The sequence below is a fragment of the Corythoichthys intestinalis genome, chromosome 6 (genome assembly GCF_030265065.1).
Source record: "Corythoichthys intestinalis isolate RoL2023-P3 chromosome 6, ASM3026506v1, whole genome shotgun sequence".
Taxonomy (NCBI): domain Eukaryota; kingdom Metazoa; phylum Chordata; class Actinopteri; order Syngnathiformes; family Syngnathidae; genus Corythoichthys; species Corythoichthys intestinalis.
The window spans coordinates 33,391,772-33,411,276 of record NC_080400.1 but is presented as its reverse complement, the minus strand read 5'-3'; the positions used below and the strand labels follow the sequence as shown (position 1 = coordinate 33,411,276).

Genomic DNA, 19,505 nt, shown 5'->3' with positions numbered 1-19,505 from the left:
CGACAGAGCAACTTCTTGTGACTCGTCTTTTGCCCCGTTTTCAATATGGCGAAGCTTTGTTGTGGCTGGTGACGTCGTTAATGCCTGGATGTCCGACTGCCTCTATAGGCCGCCGTGGCAATCTTTTTTTATGTTTCACAAGTTAGACCTGTTGAGAAACTAATTGCTGACTGTAAGTCCCACCTATGGTTATGTGGACAATTGCCCGTGCTGTGCAGAGTATAGCCTAAATAATTCTAAATTGTTGTCATAACATTCATACCATGGATATTATGCTTTTAATGTTTTTATGATTGTTTTGCTGGTACTATGATTCCCTCTCTCTTGTGAAGCGTCTCTGTGTGGCTTGAAAAGCGCTCTAGAAATACAATGTATTATTATTATTATCTGAAATTGATGCTTATAAGTCCCACAGCATGGCAAGTGGGCATTTGCATGTTGTTTCAGCACCATTTCTGCTTATATTCCTGTGTCCGTCTCGTCATCACTGCGCTGTCATATGTACTTTGCGTTCCGGCACCTTATGATTTACAAATTAAGCACTGCCAGTAAACCTAGTAAGGAACACGTTCCATATAACGGCAAGGTGGCAAGCATTCAAATGTGTGCTCATCCTCACCACACGGTCTGCAATAAAATACTCACAGGTCTTCCTTGACTTGTCTCTGCTTCACCCACAGGGCCCCCCTCCTCCCTCTTCCACAGTCTTCCTTTCCCTCGGTGTGTCGTCCGATTCTGTCACAACTTGCCTGGCTCAAGCCTGCCTTAATTGGTGCCGCCTGAAGAGCAGAGGAGAGCTCGGTGGAGGGTGCTCAAACGGCGTGGAAGCCGCGTCAGAGGCGACATCCGAAATCCCAGGAGGAGTTTTGTGTGCTGCAAAAAGGAGAGATGTGGGTAAGAATGGGCCTCCTCTTTCTGACACAATGAGGAGCATTGACCGATGTGAATGAAGCTACTGGGTCATTCGCAGACGCTTGTAATTGGAATTTGTGTCAGGTGGGAATTTTGAGCTCTTCCTCTGAATATTTTACGGACAGGAAGTAGTTCATTGCAATGATGCATAAAAAAAAAAAGTTTAAGTACAACCCTGATTGCTATATCTATGTTGCTAAAGAACAACCTCAGCAATTCCCAACTAATGTGTCAAGGGAAATTGTAGTAGTTGTAATGTAGTTTCAGCTAATTCATAATAATTTTTTATTTTGGAAAAATATATCTTTGGTCATCTACATTAGCTTTTGTAGTAATTTATATCATAATGACTGGTGGAATAATGAAATGCTCTTCCAAGGATGGCAGAATGTCATTATTCAATGTCTTTTTTTTTTTTTGGTGGCATTTTAGTTTGGTGTTGTGATGTGATGTAAGATCACATACATCATATATTTGTGTCTATGCTCAATTGAGCCTGGAATTTTTTTTTTTTTTTTTTTGGGGTGGCATTTTAGTTTGGTGGTGTGATGTGATGTAAGATCACATACATCATATATTTGTGTCTATGCTCAATTGAGCCTGGAAAAAAAACCTCCTGGAAACATTTCAGTTTCAGTTTTGAAGTGTGAAGCGTGTGACAAACTGCACGCCTCCGTTATCTCACACATTGCCGCCATCACTGATAATATTGATGAGAATTCCTGTGACAGCCTTATCCTCCCAAACATTTGTCGTGCTCGTCACCACGATAGTTGTGACAAATTCTGGGGAAAATAGTCTCATACCACTAACCACCTCAGAGGGAAAGCAGACAGTGTGTCATTTTTGGCCTAGATCCTATCAGTGACCATAACCAAAGAAACCATGTGAAATGCCACATTGTGTTTTGATCCTCATGATCCAATTTGTGATCCAAGATCCTGTGCTGAGAAGCGCATAATAATTATAAGCTTCCTTTTTGGCTGAAAATAAAATTACACTTTCGATAGATTTATACGAACACTTCCCTAATGGCCTGGGAAATTCTATAACTTTAAAATATTAGAAAGCTTCACTCGTAATTATTGATCGTCTGGACATAAAGTTAAATTTAATTTGTATTTTTGGAATGGGTGAGGCAATGTGGGTATTGCTGCATTGGTTTGCAAAAGAAACAGACACCATGGAAAAGCAGCCTAAAATTTGGTGGTATTTTTTCCACAATTTTTTTTCTTAGGGTTGGGTGCTTAGTTATTTCAAGCTGAAACCACACCTAATGAAATACTCAGTTTATTAGCATTTAGTTTACATTACAGGAACACATTTAAATAGTTTTATTTATGTGTGTGTGTGTGTGTGTGTGTGTGTATGTACAGTATATATGTACTGAATCTATATATATATATATGTGTATGTATGTGTATTTATTTATTTATTGAAATTAAATTTTATTGGATCTCATCGTTTTGGAGACTAGGGATCTAGTAGCAAATCACTATGCATGAATATCACCCTTCCATATTGCATTCACCCATCTACATGAAATATAAACAGCAAAGGAAAATAACATCAAACACCACATTAACATTTTTAATCAGTCCTTTCAACCATAATAATAATGGGCTGATTCCCTCATTATATCATCACATGATTAGAAATGGTGCAGACTGCAGAAGGACCAAAGGATGCATCAGATCTCAAGCTGTGCTGGAACTCATTGGGGGTTACAAGCTCAGAGATAACCCTCAGCACTTATCCAAAATGTATGTTTTGTGCCAAGTGTCGCTATGGTGACGAACGAGCCTCTGATAGATAGTGTGATGCAATAAGAGCAAAGGCAATCACCTGTTTTTCAGATAGACTGCTTTTAAATGAGGGTGGCTAGTAAAAGTCATAGCTTTTTTATGCAGGCAGATGCATTCATATTTTAGATATTTTTAAGAGCACTACATCTGCCAAACCACTGAATGGTAAAAAAAATATGTTAATGGTTTTCTTTATGAATCCAATATCATTATTAATGAGACAAAGAATAAAAAACTTTTTTAAAAAAGTTCATATTTACACTTCCCAACTATGTCACATCTGATGAGAAGAAAATAATGTTTTGTAGGACATGTGCGTCATTTTCTGTGTTTTAACCAGCCACCATACCACTATGGCACCCAGGTGCAAGTGTGTGCAGTTTTGGGCCAAGCTCAGAGGCTGTGTGACGGCCTGCAGTTCTTTATATGTGGGCTGACCGCATCGATGTGGTCACCTGACAGTGACAGATGTAGGACAAAGCAGGGAGGCAGATGACTGGATGGTGAGAGTTGAGAGAGAATGGTGGGGAGAGGATGATGTGTTCATTGACGTTGAAGGAGAAAATGTAGAAAATGGATCTGCACTTTCACATGTTGGTATACTTCAATGTGTCCATCATGTGGAAGAAATGAAAAACAGCTTTTAAAGGTGTCTCTTCTCATTTATGAGGTGAGTGCATGAAGAGCCCTGAAGGAACAACCCTTCTCCTTAATGGACCAAAACGATATACAGTACATACACATGTTCATGTGCCTGAGGAAAAAAACAAAGAAGGAAGACAGAAACCACAGTAACTCCATGCGCTCCACACAACATTAGGGAAACTTGCACAATGTAAAAAAACTCCATGAAATAAATTATGCAAACAAAAAGTACTAATAGAAATTCTGCTGAGAAAGAAAAATTGCAGGGAAATGATTCCAGAGAGAACAAATTTAAAGGTCTCTTTTGCAAAGTATAAGGACTGAGCTATCATAAATGACTGTATAATGCTGAGCTGATAATATGCCAACCACTCTGTGTAAACTACAAAGATTGAGTTATAAATGACTGTATGATGCACAGGTGATAATATGTCAACCACTCTGTAAACAAGATAATTCAAGGTAACAACCCTTTGCCAACGCAAAACTTTTCAATTAGACAATTTACCTAAATATTTAACTAGGGCTGTCAAACAATTAAAAATTTTAATCGAGTTAATCACAGCTTAAAAAATAATTATTCGTAATTAATTGCAATTGAAACCATCACTAAAATATGCCATATTTTTCTGTAGATTATTGTTTGAATGGAAAGATAAGACACAAGACTGACATAAACATTCAACATACTGTACACAAGTACTGTATTTGTTTGTTATAACAATAAATCCACAAGATGGCATTAACATTATTAACATTCTTTTTGTTAAAGGGATCCACGGATAGAAAGACGTGTAGTTCTTAAAAGATAAATTTCAGTACAAGTTATAGTAATTTTATATTAAAACCCCTCTTAACTCATTCACTCCCAGCCATTTTCACCAGGGCAAGGCCCTTCGCTCCCGGCCGTTTTACTGGATTTTGACTGATTATGCAAGGCCCACAGAACATTTTGTTCTATTGCTATATAAACATGGAACCCACCAAAAGAAAGATTAGACTCTCTTCTTTCAGCAGAAAAAAGTAAGTCATATCTTTCTCCATTATTTAGAAATCAGCATTAGAAAATAACTTTTTCTAATGCTTTTTGTGCTTGAGCTTTTTGTGAACGCATACATTTCAAACATAACTTTGACTTTAACACAGCTATTTTTTTGCTTTAGTTTAATCCCAAACATCTGAATATTGTTTTCCTTTTACAAAATAACAGAAACAACAAGACAAATAGAGCTTTTGATAGCAAAGTAACAATTTATTTACACATAACTAACTGAAAGATGACGCTGTTGTGGCCGCGACAGCCGGCTAAACTTTTCCCTCATCGCCGGCTGTTTCAAAAAGATGAACTTTTTTGAGTCTCTGCGGGCTCTGCTTTCGAGCAGCGCTGACTCAACGGCATCTAGTGGTCCCGGTCGTTCTGCTTGGTCGTCCGTCGTCTGTCATCCATTCGGCTGTTTTCCGGCTTTGTGACTTGGCCGTTTGTTGCCGTCTAATAGGGTTGCGGGTCTTACCAAATGCGCAACTGCCCTCCAGTGGCCAGTTTTATTGCTTTAAAATGGATTTTCAGCTTTGTGCTTTGGAGCTAAACTGAATCACAACTCAGAGATGTATCTTTTGAAAAAAAAACGTAACAGACGTATAAATACATCTTTGGGACACTGAAACAATTAAAAATAGAACATATTTATAAGGTTTTGAGAGCACATGAGTTAATGTTTTCATTTGAATAAAATTTGTAAAATTTTCAATCAAAAAATAAACTAGTGTCTTTAACTACGTAAGGTAGTGATTGAAATACAGAGCAAGGTGTCAATGGCGAGTTTTAAATTAATTAGAGATCTAGCCAAGGCAACGTCTGAGAATGTTTTATGTGTAATTTGCATAGCTATTTTGATTGGGAATGCCAGTTCTCTTTGCATTGAGCGCTTTTCTTTTTGTGAAGATTATTTTTTTGAGAGATACTGTAGGAATATTATTTTTGCTCTGCTTTCGTTAAATTATACTGTAGCGACTTAACTGTTCTGCCCAAATGCATGATGCGAAGTTTGACAACCATGACTGTCAGTGGTGGCTGCAAATGGTATACAATATGTTCTGCGTTGTGTTCAATTAAGCGCGTTAAGAAAAAGATCATCTCCTGTCTTTCTTCCACATGTGGTTCGCCACGATACTTATAATTGTTGCGAAAGAGTTGCTAAAGCTTAAGCCAATAAAAGGCGCGGTCCAATGAACGCCTGTGTCCACTCGCATTTCTCTGCCTTTTCACTCTCAGTGTGCTAAAACGGTGTCATTGTAAACTGTTTGAGGCAACGCATGAACGGGTCATTCCATCTGTGCGGTAATTGGGTCAAAATATTTTAACGTGATTTATCAAAAAAATTAATTACCGCCCGTTAACGCGATAAATTTGACAGCACTAATCTTAACATTTGCTTTTGTCTACTAAACTCAGAATTGGATTTTTTGTCAATTCAAAAACTTTAAAATAACCTGTTATTTTATTTTCAATAACTTTGAATCCTTTTAATTTGTTAATAATTTTACATTGCAAAAACAGAATTCTTTCAGATTTTGATTCATTTAGGATAGTATAATTCTTTTAGGAATCACAAACAATTGCATATCTCAATTTTTAATCAAATAATTTTATATGATTTAGAACTAATATATTTGAAAAACAGTAAATGTACAGTGTATCACAAAAGTGAGTGCACCCCTCGCATTTCTGCAGATATTTAAGTATATCTTTTCATGGGACAACACTGACAAAATGACACCTCTTCTGAAGACGGTACACAAGAAAGCCCTCAAACAGTTTGCTGAAGACATGTCAACAAAGCATATAGATTACTGGAACCATATCCTATGGTCTGATGAGACGGGCGGGCTTTCTTGTGTCCTGTCTTCAGAAGAGGCTTCCTCCTGGGGTGACAGCCATGCACACCAATTCTATGTATAGTGCGGCGTATGGTCTGAGCACTAACAGGCTGACCCCTCGCCTCTTCAATCTCTGCAGCAATGCTGACAGCACTCCTGTAACGAGTCACGTGACATTTTGGAGGAAAATGACAAGCAGTACTCAATTTGTACATTTAGGGATGCACGTTGTTTCTAAGGGGTGTACTCACTTTTGTTGCCAGGGGTTTAGATATTAATGGCTATATTTTGAGTTATTTTGAGGGGAAAATAAATTAACTCTATTATATAAGCTGCACACAGACTACTTGTGATTGTGTCAAAGAGTCATTTACATCTGCAGAAATGCGAGGGGTGTACTCACTTTTGTGATACACTGTATAATACACACATGCAACATATACAGTACAGTCATAGCATTTTTTTCTCATTTAAATGTATCAAAAATTTTTCAAAAGAGCCAGATGAATGCAAAAACTAATTTGACGCAACTGTTCCAAAGTGCGTATTTATGAATGACCAAAAAAAAGTGTTGATTATAGAGGTGTGCAAAATTTCCGATTCTTAGATTATTCGCGATTCGGCCGTGGAAGATTCGAGAACGATTCACACACATCCAAATTCCGATTATTGAAATATGCCAAGTAAAGCGGAAGTACAACACACTCAGCGCGCCGCGTGGTCTTCGGCACGCAATGAGGAAGAACGGAGCAAGAGTAGCTAAACATCATGCTTCTCATTACCCGGCCCCTCGGGTAATGCCAATGCTCAACTCACGGCTCTAGCTCGACTCATGCCACGAGATAAAAAAACACAACAACATACCTGACTGCTGCCGAAAAGCTGCTACAAAGTACATCCACATAACGTTACGGGAGATATCATTTACATAGGACTAGATGCATTATAGATTCGGTAGCGTGAGCAGCATATCTACTAAAAGCTAGATGCGGGCGTTAGTAATTGGCCGCCATCTTAAAGCAGTACACTTCCCTGCAAGACTTGTAGCGAACCTTCTGAGCGACCTAATTAACTTTTTATCTAAAATACTCCTAAATCGGTAAAATATTGACTTGAATCTATCTTTACAATAGTTTTAAAAATTTCACATGTCGAAAGTAGACAAAAGGGAAATTATGGAATAACGGGAGCAATTTTAACAACTTTAACGGTTGATTTACAACATTAAATTAATTGAATGTAGTTTAAAGCTGCTGATACAGAATGGGGACTGGAGTTTTGTATTTACTGTTATTTTTGTATATTTGTTTACTGTTATATGTTAACTTGATACTGAAATAGTAGTTTGGTTTAGCCTGAGAGTATTTTTGAACAATTTTGGAACTAATGTACAAAACATTTAAAAAAAAAAAAAAAAAAAAAGGAGGGAGGGAGGGTGCATCAATAATCGTTTTATAATCGAATCGGAGTCTCTGAATCGTAATCGTAATCGAATCGTTAGGTGCCCAAAGATTCCGGAAGCGGAAAATAGGTGAAAGGAAAAGAAAGACAAAAAGCTAGTGTTTAAGAGTCCCTGTTGGTCAAGGCCATCGTCACCATTCCAGTGTTGTGTGTTCCAAGTTGCGGATGTTATCTTTTTTTTTCTTCACTCGTATGAAATACCACAAACAAACCTTTTACATACATCATTTTTTCCAACTTGTTTTATCCTCGTTACAGTTACCCGAATGTGTTAACAGGCTCAGTACAGGAGGGAAGGTCCAGGGAACGCTGCAGATCAAATTTCCTACGTAACCACAATTTCCCATCAATTGTGGTCCATTTTCTTAACAGACCCATAGGCTACTCATGTGTTCCTTGGGTTCTACCTCATGCCAACAGACTGTGCAGTTGTCCCCAAACCTTTGACATGTTAGGGTGAGTATCATAGTGTTGAAATGTAGGTATTATTCTATGTAACAGCTATTGATTTGTCTATGTCATTATTTGAGATTCATTTTTCTTGGCATTTGGGGGTGAATTGTCATTTTCCTGCTATGACTGTATGATTAATTCAGGATTGTCAGTGGGTAAGTAAATGCTTTATTCTTGTATAAGCGTTCATATTAATAATTTACAAGTGGGTCTTAGTTCAGCATCTGTCTTGGAATAGTGTAATAGATAAGCGTGGTTTCTATATTCACTCTCCCTCTCCGCCCAGCTTGCTGTCCATCCACTTTACGCCTCTAAAATAGTGTCATATGGCTCTGACACCTTGGGATGTAAAAGGCATGGGCCACCAGCTATATGGAGGAGCTGAGGTGGTTGACTTTGTCGAACATAGAGGGATGAGGCATGATTGATCTGCGAGATGGTGTAGGAGTGCGGCTTCTCTCTACAAAGCTCCCCAATGGCTCAATGAAAGCAAAGCACAGCAGAGTTGTGTGTTTTTTCATGTGTTTCTTCTTGTTAAAAGAACAATAATCATGCACACTTTATAATCTAACCCTGAGAATCACAATTACCCATTTGGCTGATTGTCAACTTGATTGAAGCACGTTAGATGTAGCATTAACCTTTCATTACTCTCAAATTAAACAATAAAGGTAATGTCAAAGGGGTAAATATCGCTAAGGTGATTGATTGGTAGTAGTTCACTGCAATAATCTTTCTAGTGTCCTTCCATACGTTTAAAAAATACACAATGTAATCGATTTTGTCATTCATGAGAACAATTAAACAGCATGAAACTAATCATAATTTGGTCGATAGTCTGTGTTTATCCCATTCAGATGGAAAAAGGTCTTCTTTCCAACCTCCTGGTGTTTTAAATTTCTATTGCCATGGTGACGCAGAGCAGATGCGCCTGGCGTTGTGTAAGGGCATCTTGGCTCAGGTTAACTCCTGAGCTGTTTTTACTTACATTGTCCTGTTGTCTTTTTTTACCTCGACCTAACCTAACTCCTAACCATAAACCCTAACCCTCGCTATAACACCAATTACTGTTAAATTGTTGTCAAACAAGTAAAATAAAAATAGTAATACCCATTCCATGTGTGGTGCCAACCAAAAGTCAAAGACAAAAAAACAAAACTCCTGAGAAATATGATAAAAAACTGTTAAGAGAAAATGTACTGAAATAAACATTGACCGCATAAACAACACTTATGCTAACGCAAAACACAATATGGAGGTTTCTTGACATTTCTACCATGAAAATAAATCACTTAAATTGAGGATCTAAGGTTTCCAATTCTTATTCAAACTTTTTTTTTTTGCAATTAATACTTTTCCGATGAATTTATTAGATGTTGTTTAAATAAGTGTAGAATGAAATTGAAACCATTGCATTGTGCCATCATTAATAAAACAAAAAGTCTTCCTGACAAAGGCATTTTTTAAAAGTCCATTAAAAAACTTGAGTACATATAAATGCAAGCCGCTGATAAATTGTTTCAACTGGCTATTAATATCGACACAGTTTTGGGCCTTTTGTCAGTGTGTGAGCATTATAGGTAAGCTGCAATGATTCATTGAGTTGCTGTGACTGCCAAAAGTCACCACATCCCAGAATTTACTCACTGCCACTTCAGCTGCCAAGCCAAGGTCAAACAGACCTCCCAAAGCATAACAGTCAGGGGTTCTACTATACAACATGCCACAATACGGAGACTATTTTTAATTAACTCAGTACAGATTTTGAATGTTCTGCCTTTTTTTGTGTTCCAAATAGCAGCTTTTGTCTTTTACTTCTTCTAATCTTTTAACATTTCTTGAATTCGTAGCTTTTCTTTTTGTCAGTAGAGTTAACACCTACTATTTGCAAAAAAAAAAAAAAAAAAAAAAAAAGAAAAAAAACTCCTGAACTTAGATCAAGAGTGTTTCCTTGTCTCCAAGATGCCACCAAACAAATCATTAAACTATGAGTTATTCAGTATTTAGTGAATATCAAAGTATCTATTCCTGGGGTGAGGTGTGTATCCACACATTGGCGACTTACGTAGCTAGTGCTGAACTATACTGTACAGTATTTCATTTAATCTTTTTCCCCATTAATTTCAATTATTCTTCCATCTACAGGACTTAAGATAATAGTCTTGAATGTAAGCATTTTGGATGTTATACCTGCTGAACCATCTGTCATAAGCAGCATATGACAGAGGACAGGGAAAGGTTATGTCGTTACAGGCAATCCCTTACTGCTGACACACACACCCTCCCCCACATACACACTCACAAATGCATTATTCCTGGCGCACATGCATCTTGATACAGAATTTCTGCAGAACTGCACAAGAATAATACTGCAGTGTACGCCTTGGTTGCAGGGTCATTAATAGATGATAACTCACCCTTGTGTTTGGGCCTCTGCAATCACTTTCTAACTAGAATTACTCCTCTGAATTGATGTATTGTATTAAGGACATAGCTATTGATTTTACCTGCAATGGCCATTATTTTTCCTCTCTAGCTGATGAAACATAAACTGTGGAAGTAATTATCTTGAAAGGAAGCTTCATCACAAGACTGCTAGTCCGCGCACAAAATACATTCTTTATAGTTTGCCACCTGACCAATTAATATCCCTTTGAACACAAATGTACGTACATTTCTCAACAGAAAGCGAACACAGTCATAAAGAACAGAGAAAATATGGTATGTTCATAAGAAATGTAACATGATGATAAAACAGATGTTACACTATTATTTTCTTCTTCATTACAAGTAAAAAAAAAAATTTTTTTAAAAACTAGACAAAAATAATTTCTGAAAAGGAGTGGAATGAAGAGAAAACACCCCAGTTCTCATTTACATCACACATAAATTTATATTTTCTTGCAATTTGTTTTTAGTATCTACACATAAATTTTACCCAACAATGGAAAAGTCTGAACAATACCACACTGTAAAAAATTGCTGTAAATTTACGGCCAATTTTGAACACTAAAATACCATTTTTGGGTTAAACAGGTTATTACTGTAGTTAGCAATGCATTGTGGGTAGTTAGCAATGCATTGTGGGTTACCAACATAAAAAAAAAAAAAAAGGAAAAATGCTGTAAACGGTAAGTTAATATTTCAATTACATGACACTACAGTATTTTTTTAGAAACTAAGTTTTGACTGGAAAATTGGAGCATGGTCAGAGATCTGACATCTTTTACACACACACACATATATATATATATATATATATATATATATATATATATATATAGTTTGTTGCCAGTTTAAATTAAAACAATTAGACACCGCAAATAATTTGCCATCAAATCCTGGAGGACCTAATTACCCATAATTTGGATATTGGAGACTCCTGGTTCTTCAACTTATATTGGGATTTATGTGTGCCAATTTATAAACGGTAAGTTAATTAAGTCTTACTCATTTTACCTAAAATATTTTATATTAAACTAAAGTTCAGAGGATGGCTGGATAGCGATATATGATACCGATGTTTATACGTCTGGAGTGCCAGTAGAGGGCAGTTTTCTATTGTTTTGCAAAAGATGCTGCTGAGTGAATGTTTTGGGGAAATAAATAAAAGGTGTTTGTTGGTGAGCGGTTAAAAAGGCAAATCCGAGTGTCTCATATGTATCCAACGGTGGAGTTATAATACGATAAAATGTATTTTCAATTATTTCTCTATTTATATTATTATTTATTTAATAAATTTATTTTGTTTTGGTTATGTTGGTAGTTTTAAATTTTGATGTTGCAAATGTTAGCTAAATGCATTAGCGTTAGCTGTAGCGGATGATGTATGGGAGTTGAGCATCAGACTACAACACAATCACATCGACGCAAACACCAGACTGGATGTTTTGTTGGCCTATAGGCTATATTATTATTTTATTTGACGTCGCTTCCATTCTGATCTACTCATATGTTATATGTTTCTTGTTGTATCCCCACTCTGATCTAAATTGGCCCTTCTCCACTAATTGTAGTATTCCATCACCCTGAAGGCTGATTTATGCTTCTGCATATCGGTGACGGCAGGCCTACGCCGTTAACGCAGACCCGATTGCAACCCTACGCCACAGCCTGACGTCAACATCACGTGACACAAACGTCGAAGGAATGTTATTGGTCCGCAAACAACTTTATGTCGTCTGCGCTTCAACTTTTGTATTGACAACATTTGTTGTTTAATATTGATTAGATCCAGCTGCAAACACACACGTTCCATCTCCATTGCCATTGCTGTCAATGACCGGAGGAAAATTAAAGGAATTCTAGAGTCCCCCAAAACCATACAAGACAAAGCCACACCCATCTAGTGGTATGGCAGTGAATTACTTTGGAAACGTCACTGGCTGCGACAAACTTTGTCTCCGCATTACACATGAGACCAATGTTTACATTTGGACTAAATTAGACAGATTTGCTTCTTTTTTTTTTTTTTTTTTTTTTTTTTTTTTTTACAAACTCTTGCTTCTTCTTATTGAAGAACCCATGCAAAGAATGGGGGTATTATGGACAATTATTTTTCGTGCATTGTTATGAATGTACTTCAAAATGAATGAATGTGGTTGGCTGTGGAAGGTTTTTTATTTTTATTTTTTTACAATCCTGCAGGTGGGGACGTAATTATTTTTTCCCGATGTATTAGGGCAGTATCCTCGGTTTTAGAAAACCCTGCTAGGTGTAGACATGGCCACAGAAGCATAAATCGACCTTTAGCCTGCTGCCACTCCACCTATCATCTTTCAATCACTCCTAATTACCGCCACCTGCAACTTGTTACCAGCTGTGCATTTAGGGCACAGCCTCCCAAAGTCAGTATCAGTTCATCAATAATTCAGGACACTCCTGTTCGTCGTTTGTCCTTGACCGATCACCACTTCTGACCCAGCCTGTCCTGCTTGACCCGAGTACGCCAGAGTTCCAGCTCAGTCAACTTGCTCAGCCTGTCCTGTTTGACCCGACTACACCAGTTCTCCAGCCCGATCAACCTCCTCAGCCTGTCCTGCTTGACCAGACTATGCCAGCTCTCCATTGAGCTCAACCTCTCCTGCTTGACCCGATTACGCCAGATCTCCAGCCTGCTCAGCCTGATCTACACGACCCGACTGCACCATCTCTTTAGTTCCTGTCCGTTTTCACTACCTGCCAACAAAATGAAATAAAACCTGTTCTGTTTCGCACCTGACATCAGCATTTTTTTTCTGTACTAGATGGAAATATATGCATTCATAGACTGTAAATTAATTTACCCAAAAACACCGTTAAAACACAGTATATCGTTAAAACGCAGCATACTGCAGCTCCTCAGTTGCCTGCTCTTTACTGTGAATTCTAGTAATACAGGAATATATAGTTTTTCCTGGATTACAGACGTTACTACTGTGAAACATTTTTACATGTTTGCATTACCAAGACTGTAAAATAACAGTATATAAATGGCAACCCTGCTGCCAGCTCTTTACCGTTATTTTACACAGAATTTTTTTACAGTGCAGCAATGGCAAAACATCACGTACAAGGTCAATATTTCTCAATCAGCAAGTTAAAGACAGAGATGGGTAGAGTAGCCAAAGATTTTACTCAAGAGTTGCATTACTTCAAAATAATATTACAAAAGTAAAAGTAGTCATCCAAAAATGTGCTCTCGTACAAGTAATTTGTAAATAAATATTTGGTGAAAAGAATACTCAAGTAATGAGCATCATTGTAAGTAACTACTTACATTTTTTTTCTTAAAACAATGGTATTTTTAGCACAGTGATCTATATGAACTTTTATTATAATGATACTGTACAATAACCCATTACATAACCCAAAATACAAAATAAATAAATGAATAAATAAATAATTTAATTCTGGTGAGAGAAAAAAAAAATGACAGAAATGAAGCATTATTCATCCAAAGAGCATTATTGCCCTGGAGTGAAAATAGTTCCTAGTTCGAATAGTGATTAGTGCCTTTATAGTTCCTATTATGAAATTAAAAGGATCATATCTCCGGTTTTCCATGGTCAATCGGTGCTAAATAAAAACTTGGAGACAGTTTTTAATTCCGCGATTTCGATTCATGTTGAGGGCTGCGCTCTATGTCAAATACTTCATGTTGTTTACTTGTTTAGTTTGTTACTTTACAGATGCCACGAGATTGAACAGGCTGGCATGATCATAGAACGACAAGCTTGAGTCTGATTGGTACAATGGAGTCATGTGATTATTGTTGTGAGGTCTCATTGGTGAAATTGGTAGAACTACTCTTGGCATCAATGGCAAAAAAATGTAATTGGTAGAAGAAAGAGGAAAAATGTAACTACTCTTGTGTAGCCCAAAGTAGTGGAGTAAGAGTAGCGTAATAGAGTAAAAGTAAAAAGTATAGCCAAGTAAATCTACTCTTCGGAGTACATTTTTCTCAAAAAGTTACTCAAGTAAGTAAATGTAACGGAGTAAATGTAATGCGTTACTACCCGCCTCTGGTTAAAGACAATATGCATTACCAGAAATGGGAATGTACAATATACCAACAATGGTAATCTATAATATACCAGCAATGTTAAGAAGACACTGTACTTTTAAGACTCTCCCTGACCATATTGGAACCAACTCAAATGTTTATATTGCAATTTAAATCTGTGAATATGTTTACATTGTTTATAAGTTATGGACTATTTGTTTGTAGTAGGGTTTTATATATAGCTACACATTCTGTCTTCATTGTATCCACTCTCTGGCAGTCCATCCAACAACTTCAAACCATATGACCAATTAGCAAAAGTACATTACTCTATACTGAATGTTATTTAGCCCACTGGAGAACACAAAGAAAAAGCATTTACCCACAAAATCAATTGTGTGTATTTTGCAAATACATGAGGTTCTTGAGGTCTCCTTGACACCCTGTAAAAAGATGATACGCCCCATGCTTAAGAGTCCAATCATATAGGGCCCACTCCGAGACTACGCAATTACATAGGCTTGGGGGAATTGACGGGCTCTGCTGCCCATAAAACAGGCGGCTTAAGTAATCTTACAGAGTGAAGGGAGGCATTAAGAAGAACATGGATGTCCTTGTTGGATTGGTGTTACAGCGTTTGAGATAAAGTCATCGTTAACTGTTCCCTCGCGGCACTTTTCGGCGCGCAGCTGCGCAACCACCGTGTTGGCTTCTATCGCTTTTAATTCAAATCCCATGTTTGCTCAGCTATAACAATACACAGGTGCAAGAGCGGGTAAACGTGTTCTTGTGCTTGACTCAAGGCCGGACACCTGAAACGGCACGCCAGCAAATTTGTCCCCGGAAGGATGTCAGCTGACAGGTCGGCTCAGAAAAAAGACAAATGACAAGAGGATGTGCCCTCAGAATGAACGTCTTCATCTATCTTGTTCAGTCGCTGAATTTAATAGCAGCAATACCTGTTCGGTTGCTTTATTTGAAGACTGACACAAATTCTGGTACCCACTTGATAAAAAAAAAAAAAAAAAAAAAAAAATTAAAAAGTGGCAAGTGCAATGGTTCAAATTTGGATCACTTCATTATGTTAGATTTGCTCTTCTACTGAAGTCTGATATATTATGTGCAATTCTTTGTGCATTCCATTTTGGTCTTTTGCCTGCACAGACGTATAGGCCTTCAAACCCATTTAGGAAGGAATTCATTACATCCAATTACTTAGACAGAGACGTCCATTCAAAATATTCACTACATTTCAAAATGTTTATATCTTTGAAAGAAAATGACTATTACTTCAAATGAAGATGACATTTAATTAACCAGAATTCATGTCTAGAAATTATTAATGTTGAAAAGAAACATTTAAAAAATGTATATATTTATATACACTGAAAGGTTTAAGTTAATATTGTATTGACAAAAATATTAATTAAATATTTACTCACCTGCCTTAACCAGCATATGAATTTGAAGGACATCCCTTTGTTAAATTAATTTCTCATTGTCTGTTGAGACAAAGCACTATGACATTGGGGACCAACATTGTTTCTGAAATGCTGTGTAAGTCTTTATTACACAACTTTTATGTTTTATGGCTACATGAAAACAGAACTTACAAAAATATATATTCAGATTCCCATTTTCATAAGAAAAAAAAAAAATGTTCTACTATTTTTTGTTCTTTAGTTATCAGCAGTGTTCTTATCTTTGAAGGCCTCGTTTTTTTCCCTGTATACTTTATTTTGATGCCTTTTCCCAAAAAGCTCTACTTTTGTCTCATCTGACCATAGAACATTCTTCCAAAACATTTTTGGCTTTCTTAGGTAAGTTTTGGCAAGCTCCAGCTTGGATTTTTATGTCTCTGGGTCAGAAGTGGGGTCTTCCTGGGTATCCTATCATAGAGTCCCTTTTCATTCAGACACTGACGGATAGTACGGGTTGACGCTCTTGTACCCTCGGACTGCAGGACAGCTTGAACTTGTTTGGATGTTAGTCGAGGTTCTTTATCCACCATCCACACAATCTTTCGTTGAAATCTCTCATCATTTTTTTTTCCCATCCACATCTAGGGAGGTTAGCCACAGTGCCATGGGCTTTACACATATTGATGACACTGTGCATGGTAGACGCAGGAACATTCAGGTCTTTGCAGATGGACTTGTAGCCTTGAGATTGCCCATGCTTCTTCACAATTTCCCAATCTCTCAAGTCCTCAGACAGTTCTTTGGTCTTCTTTCTTTTCTTCATGCTCAATGTGTTACACATAAGGAGACAGGACAGAGGTTGAGTCAACTTTTATCCATTTTAACTGGCTGCAAGTGTGATTTAGTTATTGCGATCACCTGGTATGTGCCACAGGTAAGTAACAGGCGCTTTTAATTACATGAATTAGAGAAGCATCACATGATTTGTCAAAGGGTGCCAATACATTTGTCCGGCCCATTTTGAGAGTTTTGTATAAAATTATAATGATTTTTTTCCATTCTCCTTTGTGTTTTTTCATTGCAAGCAAAATAAATGAAGATATTACTACCAAAGCATTTACAATTGCAATTATTTTCTGGGAGAAACTGAGCATTATCTGACAGAATTGCAGGGGTGCCAATACTTTTGGCCAGCAGTGTATATTCTATATGTAAAGCGTATGCTCACTTATCTGAAGTTCTGAATTCTCAATTTCACATTTTTTTGCTGATTTTTTTTTTTTTTAATTTAAATTTATGTCCTTACATTCACAAAAAAGGGTTTTCCCAGCATATTTTTTTCCAATAGCTAATTTAAAAATAAAACTTTCTCCATATAAAATATTGTAAAATGCATGAATTTGTTTCAGACATCCTAAAACTGTTAAATCTATGGTTCATTTGAACTACGTTTAATAGGAGTGTGATAAAATATCGAAATTGTGATATATCATGATAACTTTGTATCCCAAAAGGTTATCGATATGATCCTGCCAAGAATCGAGATATCGTTTTAAAAAGGTGTCATTGTTTAAAAAAAAAAAAGAAAAAGTAAAGCCAAATCTACCAAAATCTTCCACCATAATAGTGTCTCAGTTAACTCTAAGGCTGCATTGGTGGTGCTCGACGCCCAATCCATTTTGACTGGGAAAGTTTGTTCATTCGAAACCAGATCATTTACAGTTATTCCTTCCGATTTTCAGGGCATTTACAGGTCACTTGCTGTTCATTTTAGGGCATTTACAGGCCATTTCCTGCTGAGTTTGAGTCACTGCCTATTCATTCAAGTGATTCCCAGGTCACTTTCTGTTTTGTAACTCAAAATAAACAGGAAGTGACCCATAAAATACCCCCAAATCAACAGGAAGTAACTGAAAATCAACAGGTAAATGACCTTAAATGGCCCAAAATTACCTCATTGCCTGGCATTGGCTGTCACTTACAGCCATAGACGTTCAATCCGTTTGAAGTAGGAGGGATGGCATTCGTTCATTCGCTGCCACCCTCCCAGTTCAAATGGATTGGACGTCTACTAGTGATAAACTCATTCTAATTCACAGCAGAAGCTTGTTTTTCTGTTCATTAGTTGTTTGTAGAATATCCTAGAATGATTTCCTGACCAATGTATTGATAGTCGTTGTATCGCCATTTCGTCAGATCATTGTTATCGTGAGCTTTGTATCGCAAATCGTATCGTATCGTGAGGTACCAAGAGGTTCCCACTCCTAACGTTTAATATTCGTAACTGTGATATAATGGTACTGTACAAATATAAGTCAAATAGTTCATAATAAAACTAAGTAAAACTACTCATCCTTTCAAAATGTTATTGGTATTCTTTTTTAATGTTTCTTTACAGGAAATCTTGTAATACATTCTATGATAATAATAATCTCTGTAAGACATTTTTTAGAATAGACTGCATCCTACACTGTAACCCAGTTATATATTTTATTTTAAAGAAAGCTTAGACAGAAGCCAATTATTTTCCATAGGAGGCTACACTGTTTTGAGCAAACAGCGCAATTAAAGTATCCGCCTCAGTAAACAAAGCGAAAGTTGCATCAAAGGCAGCAGATCCTCAGTGATTATTTACCACCCTCAGCAACCAGTAAAATCCATAAGATGAGCAAACATCAAAACCAAACAAGATATGAGACATACCAGAGAGCTACTGGTGATAACAATTATCCTGGGAAGACTTTTATGGATTCTTTTACATTTAGGCCATGCTTGGTTTAAGCCACAAATGAAAGTCACAGTCAAAGTCAGTTCATAATTAAGCACACTCTGTTAGTGTGTGTGGAGGTGCTCCTGCTTGTGTGTGCAGGGGTGTCCTTGAGTGTGTCTTTGCGTGTCCTGTCTGCTCAACGTGTTAATGGAGGCGGATCAGCTCGGCTTTTATGAGGCGAGAGATGCATGTTTGACAGCACTGAATAACGTACCTCGCAGGAAGACACATTATCAGTGGTAGAAGTAGGAACTGGAGAAAATGATGGATCGTCTGTTAGGTTGCATGATATGCCGTGCATGATATAGATGCAGTCTCGGCGTGCTTGTATAATTATTTTCGTTTTCCTGTCTGATGGAATTTGAAAATGCTGAGAAGAATTGAACGATTCAACTCAAGTAATTTTATTGACATTGATTTCAACCTTCAATCAAAAACAATAGAGACGTAAACTATGGTCGTGCTAATTGTATGAAAATGTGACCAATTCTCAACAAATACGGTAACATGTACTGTATGTCTAACAATAGTCAAATGTAACTACAAATAACAACACATCACCGGATTTCTTCAGTTTCGTCCTCATTTTTCCTAACTGAGTAGTATTTGTAGTAGTTGAATATTTGTGGTATTTGAAAGGACCGTTAGACCTTGGACATATTTTCACCTATGTATCA

At 37.0% G+C, this 19,505-nt stretch overlaps 1 protein-coding gene across 7 annotated transcripts in view; it reads right to left on the bottom strand.

Annotated features, from left to right (window-relative positions):
• b3gat1a (beta-1,3-glucuronyltransferase 1 (glucuronosyltransferase P) a) overlaps positions 1–19,505 on the bottom strand; it is a 121,553-nt gene that overhangs the window by 63,820 nt on the left and 38,228 nt on the right. For all 7 annotated transcript variants that reach the window (XM_057838298.1, XM_057838297.1, XM_057838300.1 and 4 more), the window contains exon 2: positions 646–873. The gene's annotated coding sequence lies outside the window, so the exon portion shown is untranslated. The remainder of the gene's footprint in view (positions 1–645; positions 874–19,505) is intronic.